The 14,995-nt window shown below is 48.6% G+C and overlaps 1 protein-coding gene across 1 annotated transcript in view; it reads left to right on the forward strand.

Annotated features, from left to right (window-relative positions):
• Positions 1-5,952: 5,952 nt before the first annotated feature.
• Positions 5,953-14,995, forward strand: part of SNTG2 (syntrophin gamma 2) — a 115,399-nt gene continuing 106,356 nt past the window's right edge. Inside the window, exons 1-2 of the mRNA XM_061163246.1 lie at positions 5,953-8,218; positions 8,414-8,517. The gene's annotated coding sequence lies outside the window, so the exon portion shown is untranslated. The remainder of the gene's footprint in view (positions 8,219-8,413; positions 8,518-14,995) is intronic.

The following is a 14,995-nucleotide window of genomic DNA, read 5'->3' on the forward strand; positions in this document are numbered from 1 at the left end:
GAACAGAACTGTAATCTACATTTTCCTAATGTTGATTAGAACAATTGCAATTGTAGAAATAAAGTAATAGAAAAGAGCAGCGTGCATGCATAAAGGAAGATTAGTCAGTCAGTTGGACATGGAGAAATGGAAGCCTCCGGGCAGTGTGCACTGCGGGTGTGGAGGTAAACGGTGCCGTCACTGTGGAAGACAGTATGGAGGGTCGTAGAAGCTAAACAGGCCCGGAAATCCCACTTGTGGGTGATGACACGAAAGAAAATGAAAACTGATTCTAAGAGGTATCCAGACTCCAGTGTTCCTTACAGCAGCAACCCAAATGCCCATCGACAGAGGAGCCGGCAGAGAATATGTACATATCTGCCAGAACATCAGTGGTGGACTTCACTCGGCCATAAAGAAGAAGGAAACCTCGCCGTTGCAGCAACACTGATGGACATGTAGGCTGTTTCGCCAAGGGAAATAAGTCAGACAGAGAAGGCAGACATGCTGTGTCTTCACTTTTCTGTGGACTTGCCAGAAGGGACAAGGGAGAGACGGGGGGATGAGTGAAGAAGTGGAGAGGATTAAGAGGGACAGAGTTCCAGTTATAAAATAGGTCATGGCGATGTATACACAGCACAGGGAATACAGTAAATAATGTAAGAACTCTGTCAGTGACATATGGTGACTGGACCTATTGTGGTGATCAATTCATGATGTAAATAAATGTCAAATCTCTTTGCTGTATATCTGAAGCTAATATAATATTGTACATTAACTATATTTCAATAAAAAATGAAAAAAGATGCTGAAAATTTAAATTGGAGAGCAAAACAGCTGGTATATATGACACATTCTATGACAGCAAATTTTTTGAAATATTATTTTATTTTCATTCAAAGGACTTCTGAAATAAAAATAAGTCTACTCTCACGGTCATTTTCAAAAAGAGAGGGAATTGAATCTTTTAAACCTCGAAATCTCCTGTTGAAAAATGTGTGTCATCCGGGGTGGATACTGAGGGGTTTCAGTCAGGACCACTGGGCGTGACTGCCTCTCGGCCCCAGGGACGGGGGACGGGGGACAGCAGACCTGGGCAAGCCGTCTGCCTCCCTCTTCCTGTCACCTCCCTTTGTCATGGCTTTGCTAGCGTGTGAGATGAGTGCAATTGTGTGCTATTTGAACATTCTTTGGCATTTCCTTTCTTTGGGATTGGAATGAAAACTGACTTTTCCAGTCCCGTGGCCACTGCTGAGTTTTCCAAATTTGCTGGCATATTGAGTGCAGCACTTTCACAGCATCATCTTTTAGGATTTGAAGAAGTTCAACTGGGATTCCATCACCTCCACTAGCTTTGTTTATAGTGATGCTTCCTGAGGCCCACTTGACTTCACATTCTAGGATATCTTGCTAGGTGAGTGATCACACCATCATGATTATCTGGGCCATGAGGATCTTTTTTGTGGCCACTGGGGAGGGGAGCAGACTGCATTTCCCACATCCCGCGCTCGCTGCCAAATGACACCAAACCCCCGAGTTTCTGCTTAGGTCTCCTGCACTGTGTTCTGCGCACCAGAGCATGTGGTCCGTGTTACAGCCGTAGTTCTCCCATGCAGCGCAAGCCTCACACGTGACACAAGCCCAGTGAATATCTTTGAATAAATAATGAAGGAGATAAACGAATGCTCACCTTATTAGGTTAGGAAACAGAAGAATCTCTTATCCTTTGTTGTAGCTGGATGTTTTACTAAAGCACTTTCTTATAACAGAAAATCTGTAGCATGCAAGCAATTTTCTGCAGGAAGAAGTAAATATATCAGAAATTCAAACTTTGAAAAATTCATATGCTTTGTACATTTCTAATGTACTTTTTAAGAAAAAAGAAAGTATTAAATGAGAATTTCGCCTCATACGTATTTTTATCACAGCACAAGTTGAGGAGAATAATACCATGTTGCTCAAATTTCTATTCATCTTACTTAAGTCTATGAAAATCAAAGTATATTTGTGTTCAGAAACTAATTCTCTTCTCAGAGTCTCCATACACTTACGTAATTGAAAATAAGGTTTGGTACCTTATGAGTCAAAATTCAATGTATTCATGGTTTATTTCTATTTGGAGACTATTCTAAAAATTCAGGTACATATTTGGATATTCTAATACCTACTGGATATATTTAAATATCATCTCCAAATATTCTTACTCGGGTAAGGATACGGTGACATAACCAGTTTACAGTTCAATCATTCATTCTCCAAAATATTTGACATGTGTGTTCATAACCCGACTTGGGAAGGACATTTTTATTACATGGGCATTAAATGTCTGTAATCCATCAAGTAAGAGAGGCAGTGACCTTATTACGTCAGCCATCCGCTAGATGCCGAGCAAGATGGTACTCTTGCACAAATCACATCCCCAGTATCTACTCAGGCATCAAGACATCATTCAAGAATCAACTGTTGTTCAGTGTGTGAACGATTGAGAAGGATACTGAGTATTAAAAGTGGTAAAAGATACAAGTATTTACATACAGTTATAGGCCCTCACTGATCACCCCCCTGAAACCCATTCTTGATTAAAAGCCCTCTACTATCCAGCAGCCACACAGGCCTAGTCAGTTTCCGAATCCTCTGAGCACAGCCGATTCTCAAGGGGCCCCAACTGCCGTGTTCCTCTGGGAGATCCCTGCAGGGACCACCCCCCCCACTGCTGTGTGATCTTCTCTCCCTTGTCTTCCTGCTTTCTTTCTGCCTTCCTTCTTTCCTTCCATCCTTTTCTCTCTCTTTCCTTCTGTCTTTCTTTTTCTGCCCTCTACCCTCTTTCCCTTCTTCCCTCCCTTCCTGTTCTTCGGCAGCATATTTGTGTTGATTATATCACACCATCCTATTTAATATGAAAAGTCATCTTTCCAAAAAATTCTCAAAAACAGTACTCACTTCAACTTCTTAGCACACAAATATCAACAAATTCCAAAACAGTATGGATTCAGCAGCATGAAGCCTGGGAAAACATGATACCCACTCTACTCTGTAGTTCTTGTGAGTTTAGATATAACTCATATTAATATCAGGTTCAAAAAATAGAAATATGGTAATGATCATAAGTGAGACTCTTTTTCTTAAATGATTAATAGATTTTTCTTTTACTCTAGTAAAAGAATTTCTAGTTTAGACAACACCAAGAAATTATGGCACATGCAAACACGTTTCTTGTGTAGCAAATACGGTTTTAAAAACACACCCTAGTTTCCTGCTATAGGCAAATGGAGAAAGCAGTATAGGCTAAACTGCTAAACAGAATTATTACTATTCCCAGCAATCCTCCTGGGCATATAACCAAAGGAAATAAAAACAGGATAGTGAAGATATCTGCACTCCCTTGTCTATTGCAACATTATTCTCAATAGCCAAGACATGGAAGCAACCCAAATGTCCAGCTGTGGATGAATGGATAAAGAAGCTGTGGAGTGTGTGTGTGCCTTTGTGAATGCATGTACTGGGGCATATATCAGATATATGATATATACATATATGTTATGTATACACATAGGCATGTATATTATATGTACAGATAATGAATATTATTCATCCATCAGAAAGGATGGATCTTGCCATTTGCAACCACATGGGTGAACTTTGTGGGCATTGTCTTAAGTGAAATAGTCAGCAGAATACATACAGTATGCGTTCCAAGTCGCTTCAGTCATGTCTGACTCTGTGGCCCAATGGATTGTAGCCCGCCAGGCTCCTCAGTCCATAGGGATTCTCCAGGCAAGAAGACTGGAGTGGGCTGCCATTTCCTTCTCCACACATACTGTGTGGTCTCACTTAAATACTGGACCTAAAAAAGCCAAACTCAGAGTAGATTGGTGGGTACAAAGGTGCTGCAGGGAAAAGCCAATTCTGACTCCAAGTTGGAACTGTTTCTTTGACTTGCTTCCTGCTGCTTTTGTTATTATAATCATACATAATCGCCTGCCTCAGAGAACCCTGTCCCTCTGCCTGACTGTTAAAGTGCCTTTGTTCAGAACCTTGTCCACCTGTGGATAGCAGGAAGAAAGAAATTAACTCATCTCCTCTCTGAGGCTTGCCATTCTAGGAGATATTTGCAAGATTAATGGCCTTTTTACTTTGTTTCCTCACCTCCCCACTCTGATCTAAAAAAGAACCTGGCATCCAGACCCCAGTAAGAGAGTTATTTTGAGATTTTCATCAGCCATCCTTTCCTCCACACCTCATCTCCAACTCATTGGCTTGTCCTGCGGGGAGCAGAGCGAGATTGGACTCTGGACTCCGTAGGTAACAAGGTGCTTGGGAGTTGGAGGGTTGCAAAGATGTTGATCAGAGGGTACAAACTGTTCAGTTACAAGATGAATAAATTCTGTGGACCTAATGTACAGCATGGAGACTCGTTACCAAGACTGTATTATATACTTGAAAGTTACTAAAAGAGCAGATTATGAACATTCTTACTACTACCATAAAGAAATGGTATTTATGTTGACCTTAGCTAGCCTAGGATGGTAATCACCTTGCATTGTAAGTGTAGCAGATAAACACTTTGTACACCTTAAGTTTGCACAATGTTATCTATCCTCTGGCAAAAGGAGAAGGGGCCTGCAGAGGATGAGATTGTTAGATAACATCACCCACTCAAAGGACATGAATTGCAGTCACTTCCAGAAGATAGTGGAGGACAGAGGAGACTGGTTTGCTGCAGTCCAGTGCGGTCACAAGGAGTTGGGCAGGACTTGTCGACTGAACAACAACAATCAACCACTTCCCAGTAAAGCTGGGAAAGGTGGCAGTCAGACTGAGCAGTCTCTCTGGTTGCCCGATCTTCACTGGTCCACCCTGCCTGGGGCTTTCTCCCTGCAGAGACAGGTCACATGGTCCCCGTCTGGACTTTATGCTCTCCCGCCTGCAAGGACTAAGGGCGGCTTCCCCAGGTGAAAGCCTGCGCGCACCTGTGCCGAGTAAGTGTAGGGACCCGCAGACGGGGTTTGGAAAGCGTGGAAGGTACCTGCTTGCTGCTTTTAGAAGGCTCTTTTTAGAAGCGACCCTAAGGTCGCTTAGGGTGTGTGTGTTTCCTGAGATTATCCCAAACTGTCATTTGCGTTTGAATGAGGATGTCTTGAGTCTGCGCAAGCCAGTACTGCCCTGACGAGCAAGGGGACCGCCGACCAGCCGGTGCCTGCCTGAGTCCTCACTGCCGGGCAGTGCGAGGCGGGGGCCGCCCAGCCCAGTGCCCGGGGCGCCTGGGGCCCCAGGTCCGCGCTGCCTCCGGGAGGACCCGAGTAGATCGTGCGGTTCGGGGCGCGGCGCCGGGTGAGGCTCCCGCGCTCTTTCCTTTTCTGGACAGTCGCCGGGGCCAGACATCGGTTCCGGATGCTGGGAAGACCGCAGGGGAGGGATGCCAGGGACGCGGAAGGCTTCGGGCTACTACCACCCGAGGGCGGGGAAGTCCTGGAATGGGGGGAGGGGAGGCCCCCGGTCAGATTCTTCGGGGAGCAGGGGTGGGAAGGGGGCGCAGGCCGGGAGGAGCGCTCGACCCCGGGGCGGGGGTCCGCAGCCGCCAGACACCACCACCACCACCACCTCCCCCGGGCGTGCCCCCGCCCCCCACCCCGAGCCTCCGCCGCCGCGCGCCCCTCCTCCCCGGGGCGGGCCCGGGGCGGCGCTCGGGGGCGGAGCTCGGCACCCCCCAACCCGCTGCCCGCCGAGCCGGAGCCCAGCCTGAGCGCTGCGCGCGCCGACAGGGGCAGGGGACTCTGCGCCCCGGACCGTGGGAGGCTGGCGCGGGGCCCCGGAGCGCGGGCCCGCCGAGTGGGCGGCGATGAGTGCCGAGGGACCCCCGCCCCCGGCTGCCCGCCGCGGGCGCCCAGGCCGCTTGCAGGTGAGTGCGCGCCCCTCCTTCCCTGCGCCCGCTCACCTCTGCGCCCCTCTCCCCCTCCACGCCCCTTCCTTCCCGGCGCCCCCTTCTCTGGGCACTCTTCCCCTCTGCGCCCCCTTCTCACCTGGCGCCCCCTCGCCTTCCGGTACCTCCGTCCCTCCTGCGTCCCCGTCCCTAAGTCTCTGGCCGGTGACCCTCCGCCCTCCCCACCCCAGCACCCCAGATGGAAACTCGTGGGGTCTGCCTGCTCCCGAGTTGAGGGCTGGAAGGCGCGGCGACTCGGCCCCAGTGAAGCAGGTTTTCCGGGACTGGGGGCTCTGGGCTCGCCCCTCCTGTTACTGCGAGCGGCTTCTGGGCTTGGGGGTTCAGGGGCGCGGAGACGAGCCCCTGAACCCACGCGGCGGGCGCCTCCCCGAGCCCAGCTCGGTCTCGGGGGGGCCAGTGTCCGGGGCTGCCCCTACCCCGGCCGGGGTCCCCGCTGCCCTGGGGGCAGCCCAGCCCTGGGTGCTGGATTCGTGACGCCGGTTCGGGATGCCTGTGTGCGTGACTTCTCTTCTCAGCCCTGCCTCAAACGGCCCCCCGCACCTCTTACTTTTAAATCTCGGCACTATTGCGGGGAAGCAGCAGTGTGGCCCAAACAGAAGCGAAAAGTTCTGGAAGAGCCTTGGAGTCGCACCAGCCTCGCAGAGCGTCCGGGAGCCGTCTGAGGACAGGGGCCCAGGAGAACCCCCCGCCCCAGCGGGACCGCCTCCTGTAGGGTCCCTCCCCACAGGCGCCCCGAGCCCCGGAGAGGCAGGAGACACCCGCGTGGACTCAGCTGCCTTCGTAGGGTAACTGAGCCGTGTTTCAAGCGATTGTGGTTTGAAGGCTTTTATAAATCCTTGTGTGTCCGAATGTTTCTGTACTTCGGCAGTATTAATAACTGTGTGGTTTTCTTTAAATTAATGACAGTATTAATGACTGTGGTTTTCTTTAAATATGCGTAGAAATAATTGCCTCATCCATCAAGTTATCCCACTCTGGAATGTTACTGCAACATCTTGCAGTTACTTTCCAGGTAAAGTTCCCTGTTGATTGTTTTAAGTACTCTGTCACAGAGGAGATTTGCAGCTGTTGCAGATGGAAATTAAATGGGGAAGACGTGCTGGAAGTAAACTGCATCCTTCAGAAGGGGAGGCTGGGGGTTCTGTCCCCCCTGGGGTGACAGCCATGCCCTCGGTCAGAAGCTGAGGGGCTTTCCCAGGGTCCCTGTGATTACAGCTCAGGAACCAAGTGGATTTGTCCTATAATTCATCTCATAGACGAGTTGTTGCCAGCAACTTCAGCTTTGAAAAAATAAGTTAACGGCGGATCCTCAAATAAAGAGTTCTGGAGTGCTAAGTGCTGGGTCCTTAGGCACTAAATCTGGGGCTCAGACCAGGGTGGCACCCTGTTTGCCAAGCTGTGATGCTGTGATGACTGCTTCCTTCATAGTCAGAGTCTCAAGGACGTGATGGCCCGCACCTCGTGCTGCCCAGGGTTCCCTAGGCACCCAGGCTGCGGGCTGGGAGAGGAACATGGAGCTGCAAGGCAGGGGTGAGCTCTCTGGTGTCGAGGGTCCCCAGGCATGCTGGATGCTGTGCGCTCCGGCCCACGCCAGGCTCAGGGCTCATTTATTTATTAATAAAACGAGTCTGTTACGTGTTCTCCCCCTACAAGTGTCTTTTCCAACAGGAACGTTCAGAGCACACAGTCATGCATGGAGCCTGCCTTGGCCCTAAATGTCTTTGCACTGTTGGCCTCTAATGGACGTTGGTTTTCACGTGAATCCCTGGCGTCTGGACAGCCGTGCGGATTTGCTGTGTTTCTTATCAGTAACTATCCATGATGTCACTGAACGTGCATAGTTACTCATCATTTCAGTTAAGGAGAACTTAGTGCTTCTAATTAGACAATGATGACATTTAAGAAAGTTGTTTTCAACCCATTATAATTCTAGCTGTAAACATTTTGTTTTTTTAAATCAGCAAAACAGCATGTTCTTTCTGACTGCTGGTTTGAATCATGAGAACTTGGCCTTGCTTGAGTGTCTCCTGCTCAGGATTGGAGCGTCTGTGTCTGTTTTGCATTAGAACTGTCCCCTGGTGCGCACTTTCCCCGAGTTGAGCGTTTGTTTACCTGCCTCCCCCACTCCCCTGAGTGGGTAAACCCCGCGGGAGAGATCCACCTGTGCATCTGCTTTCACATTCAGACACTGTGGTTCGTTCGTGCTGAACACATGTTTTCGGTTTTTAATGCACGCCACTGCTTCAGTGGAGGCTTCCGTTCAGGGACTGGGAGAGCCAGCCTGGTGTGGATCTCACGGTAAGTGTGCTGACTGGAAGTTGAGAGCCTGTCAGGTCAAGTGAAGTGTGTGTCGGGTAACGTCACCACTTCCTCATCAGTTAGAGAGGTGGATCACCCAGGACCCCCGGCTAATGGGAATTCCCCCGGGTAACCCGGTAACCTGGGGAAAGGCTGTCCGTGTGTTTCATGCTTGTCACGTGTTTCTTATCCTAGCTGACTCATCTTTGAGATAGGGGTGAAACTTCTGATGGTGTCTGTGACGTCATAAGCAAGATGGACATCTTTAAAAATGGGGAATTACCTGATTTTTCCAGGAGGTATGTAAACATTTTAACGAGATCCAAGTTTAAAATGTATGCTTATTTATTGAAACTATCAGATGTAAAAATGTGGCATATTTCACCAAGCAAAGTATGAGGAGCAGCGACCTTTTATATCTGCATGTCTGTATGGCTGCATAAGCATAAATAGGGCTTTTAAGGTTTCAGCAGTAGCCCCCACGTCCCATGATGTCCCAGGAGACGTGCTGGAGGCAAGGCTGACGGCAGAGCTGCACAGACGGAATTCCAGGGAAGGGTGGCAGGTGGAGACGCTGAGCTGCTTTATCCTCTGGAGGGAGGGAGGGGAGCCTGGGTCAGTGGGCTCAGAGCCGGTTCCCTGTCTGTGCCTGGGCACCCTGGCTGCAGAATCAGGATGGCCGTGCGTGTCCTGGAGGCTCACGTGTCACCACAGGAAGCACATGGCATCAGGTGTGTGAGGTCATCTCTGCACCCAGGGTCCTGTATTGTCCGCACAGAGCAGACACTCCCCGTGAGCTTGTGGACGTGGGCAGTGGGTGGCCCCGGCAGGATGGGAACTGGGGACCATGTGTCCCCTGCCACCTCCACCAGCACCCGAAGAACCTACGGTTTGGGTTCTTTCGGGCGTGGGTTGGAAAAGAATTTCCAGACATGACACAGAATGAGAGGGAAAAAAGTTTATTTGAGTGGGAGACGCTGTTAGAAAAGCGGGCCAGCTGGAGGGAGAACCGATGTTGAACAGGGGTCCTTAGTCCACTTTTATACCCAGGGTACAAGGAGTGGGATGGGGTCTTGCGGGTCACTTGCTGATTGGACGAGGCACCTGTACTGGGTGGGGGAAGGGCAGGGCAAATACCCTCTCCCTGAGGGGCAGGAGGGGAGGCGGGTTATACTGTTCCTCTAATAGTTACGGCATGGGGAGGGAAGGGCCATAAGGGTCTGGTTTTTCCATTTCTGCATTCCAAGACTCTCCTTGGTTTTATCTGCTCTTTGGCCCCTGGGTCACCACAGAAACTCGCCAGTTAGAAGCTACATGCATTTTTTGAGGTGAACCAAGGCAGGTTAAAGAAATACTTTTGGAGGAAAAATGTAAGAGGATTTCATGGAAAAACGCATCTGCACTTAGACTGGCTTGTGCTTTTCCTTATTTCCCACTGGTTACTGTTGTCACTCAGATTGCGGTCTTGGCGAGGGCTGGGCTTGTTCTCACTGAACACTCGAGGTCACCTTCCCCCAGGCCAGGCCGAGGTCCCCTCGATTCTGTGCCGAGCACCAGCCTCTGCACCCTGGAGCCCTGCCTTCCCCGCCTCTTTCACCTTCCCTCTTTAACGCTGTTGAAAAGTGTGGTGAAGACTACGATGTTGTGTTCTTCAGTTAAAATCGTTGGTGAAGCCGTTTCTGCTTTCTACAGAGGCTGTAGTTCTACATCCTATAAACATTACTAATTAGCTATGTTTTGATTAAGCAGAGAAGTGGGAAATTTTAAAACTGCTCCTCTTAGCTGCTTAGCGGACCTGTTAGCAGTTGCTGGAAACAGAAAAGGCCAGTTACGTGGGGGGACCCAGGGGGCCTGCGGGGAGCCCGGCCCCCCTGCTGACCTGCTTCTCCTGAGGGGGTCTCCGGAGCCGTCTCTGCTTCATACCTGGCGCTAGTCTGCGTGTCACTCACAGTCCTTACTTTGAGTGAATAAGTCTGCTTGTCATTGGACATCAACCCTATTTTTGATAGGCACCAAAATCCCTTGTATCATGGTGCTGACTTATAATTGCAGTTATATAAATGGTAAGGTTCAGTGTCAGGTCTCATGGTGTTTATTAGCATTCCTACCACTTTATTTCTCATGCTGACTTTAGCTGAAGGCAGACGCCCCTCCCCTGTGCAGTGAGTGGTAATTACATTTAAGCGTTGACGAAAAGAGAAGTAACTGTAATTATTTATACTTTATTGGAGGTAGTTTAAATGACAAATCATTGTAAGAATCAAATTCCATTTCTAGAATGAACGTGAATGCTCTTAATAGGAGTGTAATTTTCTGTCTATTTTATGAATTATTATCTGTAAGAATATAACCACATGAATGCACCCAACTTCTACATTGGGACATTTTTGTTCATTGAATTAGTGTTTAGGGGAACAGTCTGTATTTTAAAAGTGTGACATAACTGTCAGTTATTCCTGTCAGAAATTACTACATTTGGTATTGAAAATAAACAGTACATTTGTCAATGTTCACACACATTTTGGTGACTCAGCCTTCAGAAACTAAGTGCCGTGGCCCTCGGGTGTTCTGACCAGGAGCCCAGCTTCCCTCCCGAGGAGCTGAGAGGTGGGCTGTGAGCCCCGCAGAGCTGGGCCTCTGCTCTGGCTCTGCAGAGGCGTGGGGCGTGGGGACCTGCTGCTGTGGGTGCTTTTCTTGTTTCTAGGGAGCCTCACCCTCTGGTTAAACGGCCCTTGACGCCCAGTAATGCCCATCGCGGGGCCCCTGGGAGCCCTGCCCGGCTGGTCAGTTAACACTTCTGGGACCCACCTCATAACCTCCTCCTGAAGCTGGGTTCTCTCTGTTTATACATCAGAAACAGCAGCAGCACCCCCAGCGCACATCTTCACTGGACGCTCTGGTGCCCTGCGGGCTGCCCCGGGGCCTTAGTGCCGGCTGTCCTCTCCCCGGGCTGCCCCGGGGCCTTAGTGCCGGCCGTCCTCTCCCCGGGCTGCCCCGGGGCCTTAGTGCCGGCCGTCCTCTCCCCGGGCTGCCCCGGGGCCTTAGTGCCGGCTGTCCTCTCCCCGACACCAACCTCAGCAGGCTCAGTCCCCGCATCCTTTCTGAGCTTCCGTCAGGGTGGGCGTCTGGCCCGCCTCCGCTAGCCCTGCTAATTCCTGCTGTCCGTCAGCCCGCTTCCCTGCAGCTATCTATGCCTGTGTGTTTCATGAGCCTCATCCCACTCTCGGGTGTACGCGTGGACCAGGGCCATCGGTGATTGCCTTTGGAAAGGGCAGGGTGGCGGCTTTGCCAGGGAGGCTGCTTGTCAATGAGTGGGAGAGTCCCCTTTCTTCCAGAAAGAGACTCAGGACTGGATGAGTCAGTGAGACCCTGGTACACAATGGCCGATACACACGCACTAGCTGAATCGAAGGATTCATCCCAGTTGATGGTATGTAATGCTGTGACTAAGGAAGCCAGTTCCGTTTCTGGCTCTTGTTCTGAGAATTTGTAATTATGATTAGCTATTTTGGGTATGAATAAGACCGTGCCTTTATATTTTTATAATAGCTGTATCTTAAGATCAGTGGTATAAACCGGCATCACTATTAATGGTAAAATGTAGCATATTCTCTTCCCATCTCTGTCCGGCTGGACATTATCCTTAATGGTTGCTCTTCAGATAATCACACTTTACCGAATGACTCCATCAGTTGACCTTTCCAGCTACAATTATGTGGAGTTTTTGTTATGCTCCGAGAGGTGTGGAATGCCCCCTCACCGTCACCTGGGTTGGGTGGACCCTGTGAGGCCGCGGGGGGCTGGGGATGCACTGGCCCGGTGCAGGGGATGCACTGGCCCGGTGAGCTTGGCCAGGCTGCATCACACGGCCGAGACGCCTCAGCTTCCTCGCTTATGGCGTGAGACCAGCGGGAGGTTTCAGGTAATTGTGTGGGCAGGTGAGGGAGAGACGCAAGCCGCTCTTAGAGGGACGGGCGCGTGACCCCAGCTCCTCCGAGCGGCTCTCAGCCGGCTTCCCGCCCGTCAGCCGCCGGCTGCAGCCCGTGACTCCAGGCTCGGGGTCTGGACCCTCTCTGGTGACGCCACGCTGTGCGCCGGCCCCCGCTTCCCTGTGCCTCACCTGTAAGGCCAGGAGGAGAATGGGGAGAATCCTCCTGTCTCTAGAACAACGATATGAATTAATTTTTGAAGAGGAACGTTTAAAGTATTTTTTCCCTCTTCCCTCAGAACTGCATTTCTAAGTTATTTTTTCTAGTATGTTGAAAACTTCAAAGGTAAACATTTTCCAGTTTCCGTTAAAAACTGTAAGATAAATGCTTTAATAAATTTTTAGAACAGCATTTTTTGGAGAGTCTCTTTTATTATTATATTGAATTGCTATTAACATAAACAAAATATCTGTGGTGTTTAACTTTTACTTTCTATCTCATTGTAGTGGTAACTGGTGAATACCTAATGCAAGATTTGATGTAAAACATGGCGGATTTTTTGATTCTGCAAAGAAGTGACATTTTAGTGAAGTTGGGCTGACGGAAGCTTTGTGAATTTCCTGTAATTGCTTTAGAGAAAAACTCTGAAGTCACTTGCCAAAGTTGGTGTTTCAGTTCAGTTCAGTTGCTCAGTCGTGTCTGACTCTTTTCAACCCCATGAACCGCAGCACGCTAGGCCTCCCTGTCCATCACCAACTCCCAGGGGTTTACTCAAACCCATGTCCATTGAGTCGGTGATGCCATCCAACCATCTCATCCTCTGTCATCCCCTTCTCCTCCTGCCCTCAATCTTTCCCAGCATCACGGTCTATTCAAATGAGTCAGCTCTTTGCATCAGGTGGCCAAAGTATTGGAGTTTCAGCTTCAGCATCAGTCCTTCCAGTGAACATCCAGGACTGAGCTCCTTTAGGATGAACTGGTTGGATCTCCTTGCAGTCCAAGGGACTCTCAAGAGTCTTCTCCAACACCACAGTTCAAAAGCATCAATTCTTTGGTGCTCAGCTTTCTTTATAGTCCAACTCTCACATCCATACATGAACACTGGAAAAACCATAGCCTTGACTAGACAGACCTTTGTTGGCAAAGTAATATCTCTGCTTTTTAATATGCTGTCTAGGTTGATCATAACTTTCCTTCCAAGAAGCAAGCATCTTTTAATTTCATGGCTGCAATCACCATTTGCAGTGATTTTGGAGCCCAAGAAAATAAAGTCTGACACTGTTTCCACTGTTTCCCCACCTATTTCCCATGAAGTGATTGAACCAGATGCCATGATCTTAGTTTCTGAACGTTGAGCTTCAAGCCAACTTTTTCACTCTCCTCTTTCACTTTCATCAAGATGCTTTTTAGTTCTTCACTTTCTGCCATAAGGGTGGTGTCATCTGCATATCTGAGGTTATTGATATTTCTCCTGGCAGTCTTGATTCTAGCTTGTGCTTCATCCAGCCCAGCGTTTCTCATGATGTACTCTGCATATAAGCAGGGTGACAATATACAGCCTTGACGTACTCCTTTTCCTGTTTGGAACCAGTCTGTTGTTCCATGTCCATTTCTAACTGTTGCTTCCTGACCTGCATACAGGTTTCTCAAGAGGCAGGTCATGTGGTCTGGTATGCCTAGCTCTTTCAGAATTTTCTACAGTCCACACAGTCGAAGGCTTTGGCGTAGTCAATAAAGCAGAAATATATGTTTTTCTGTAACTCTTTTGCTTTTTTGATGATCCAGCAGATATTGGCGATTTGATCTCTTGTTCCTCTGCCTTTTCTAAAACCAGCTTGAACATGTGGAAGTTCATGGTTCATGTATCGCTGAAGCCTGGCTTGGAGAATTTTGAGCATTACTTTACTAGCATGTGAGATGAGTGCAATTGTGCAATAGTTTGAGTGTTCTTTGGCATTGCCTTTCTTTGGGATTGGAATGAAAACTGACCTTTTCCAGTCCTGTGGCCACTGCTGAGTTTTCCAAATTTGCTGGCATATTGAGTGCAGCACTTTCACAGCATCATCTTTCAGGATTTGAAATAGCTCAACTGGAATTCCATCACTTCCACTAGCTTTGTTCGTAGTGATGCTTCCTAAGGCCCACTTGACTTCACATTCCAGGATTTCTGGCTCTAGGTTAGTGGTCACATCATCGTGGTATCTGGGTCATGAAGATCTTTTTTATACAGTTCTTTTGTGTGTTCTTGCCAACTCTTCTTAATATATTCTGCTTGTCCTTTATTGTGCCCATCTTTGCATGAATAGTTCCCTTGGTATCTCTAATTTTCTTGAAGAAATCTCTAGTCTTTCCCATTCTTTTGTTTTCCTCTATTTCTTTGCCTTGATCACTGAGGAAGGCTTTCTTATCTCTCCTTGCTACTCTTTGGGACTCTGCATTCAAATGGGAATATCTTTCCTTTTCTCCTTTGCCTTTCACTTCTCTTCTTTTCATAGCTGTTTGTGAAGTCTTCTAAGACAACCATTTTGCCTTTTTGCATTTATTTTTCTTGAGGATGGTCTTGATCCCTGCCTCCTGTACAATGTCACAAAAAAATTCATGGTTCTTCAGGCACTCTATCAGATTTAATTCCTTGAATCTATTTGTCACTTCCACTATATAGTCATAAGGGATTTGGTCTAGGTCATACCTGAATGATCTAGTGGTTTTCCGTACTTTCTTCAATTTAAGTGAATTTGGTAATAAGGAGTTCCTGATCTGAGCCACAGATAGCTCCCAGTCTTGTTTTTGCTGACTGTATAGCTTCGGCTGCAAAGAATATAATCAATCTGATTTTGGTATTGACCAT

Source organism: Dama dama, chromosome 16 (assembly GCF_033118175.1).
Source record: "Dama dama isolate Ldn47 chromosome 16, ASM3311817v1, whole genome shotgun sequence".
NCBI classification, from domain to species: domain Eukaryota; kingdom Metazoa; phylum Chordata; class Mammalia; order Artiodactyla; family Cervidae; genus Dama; species Dama dama.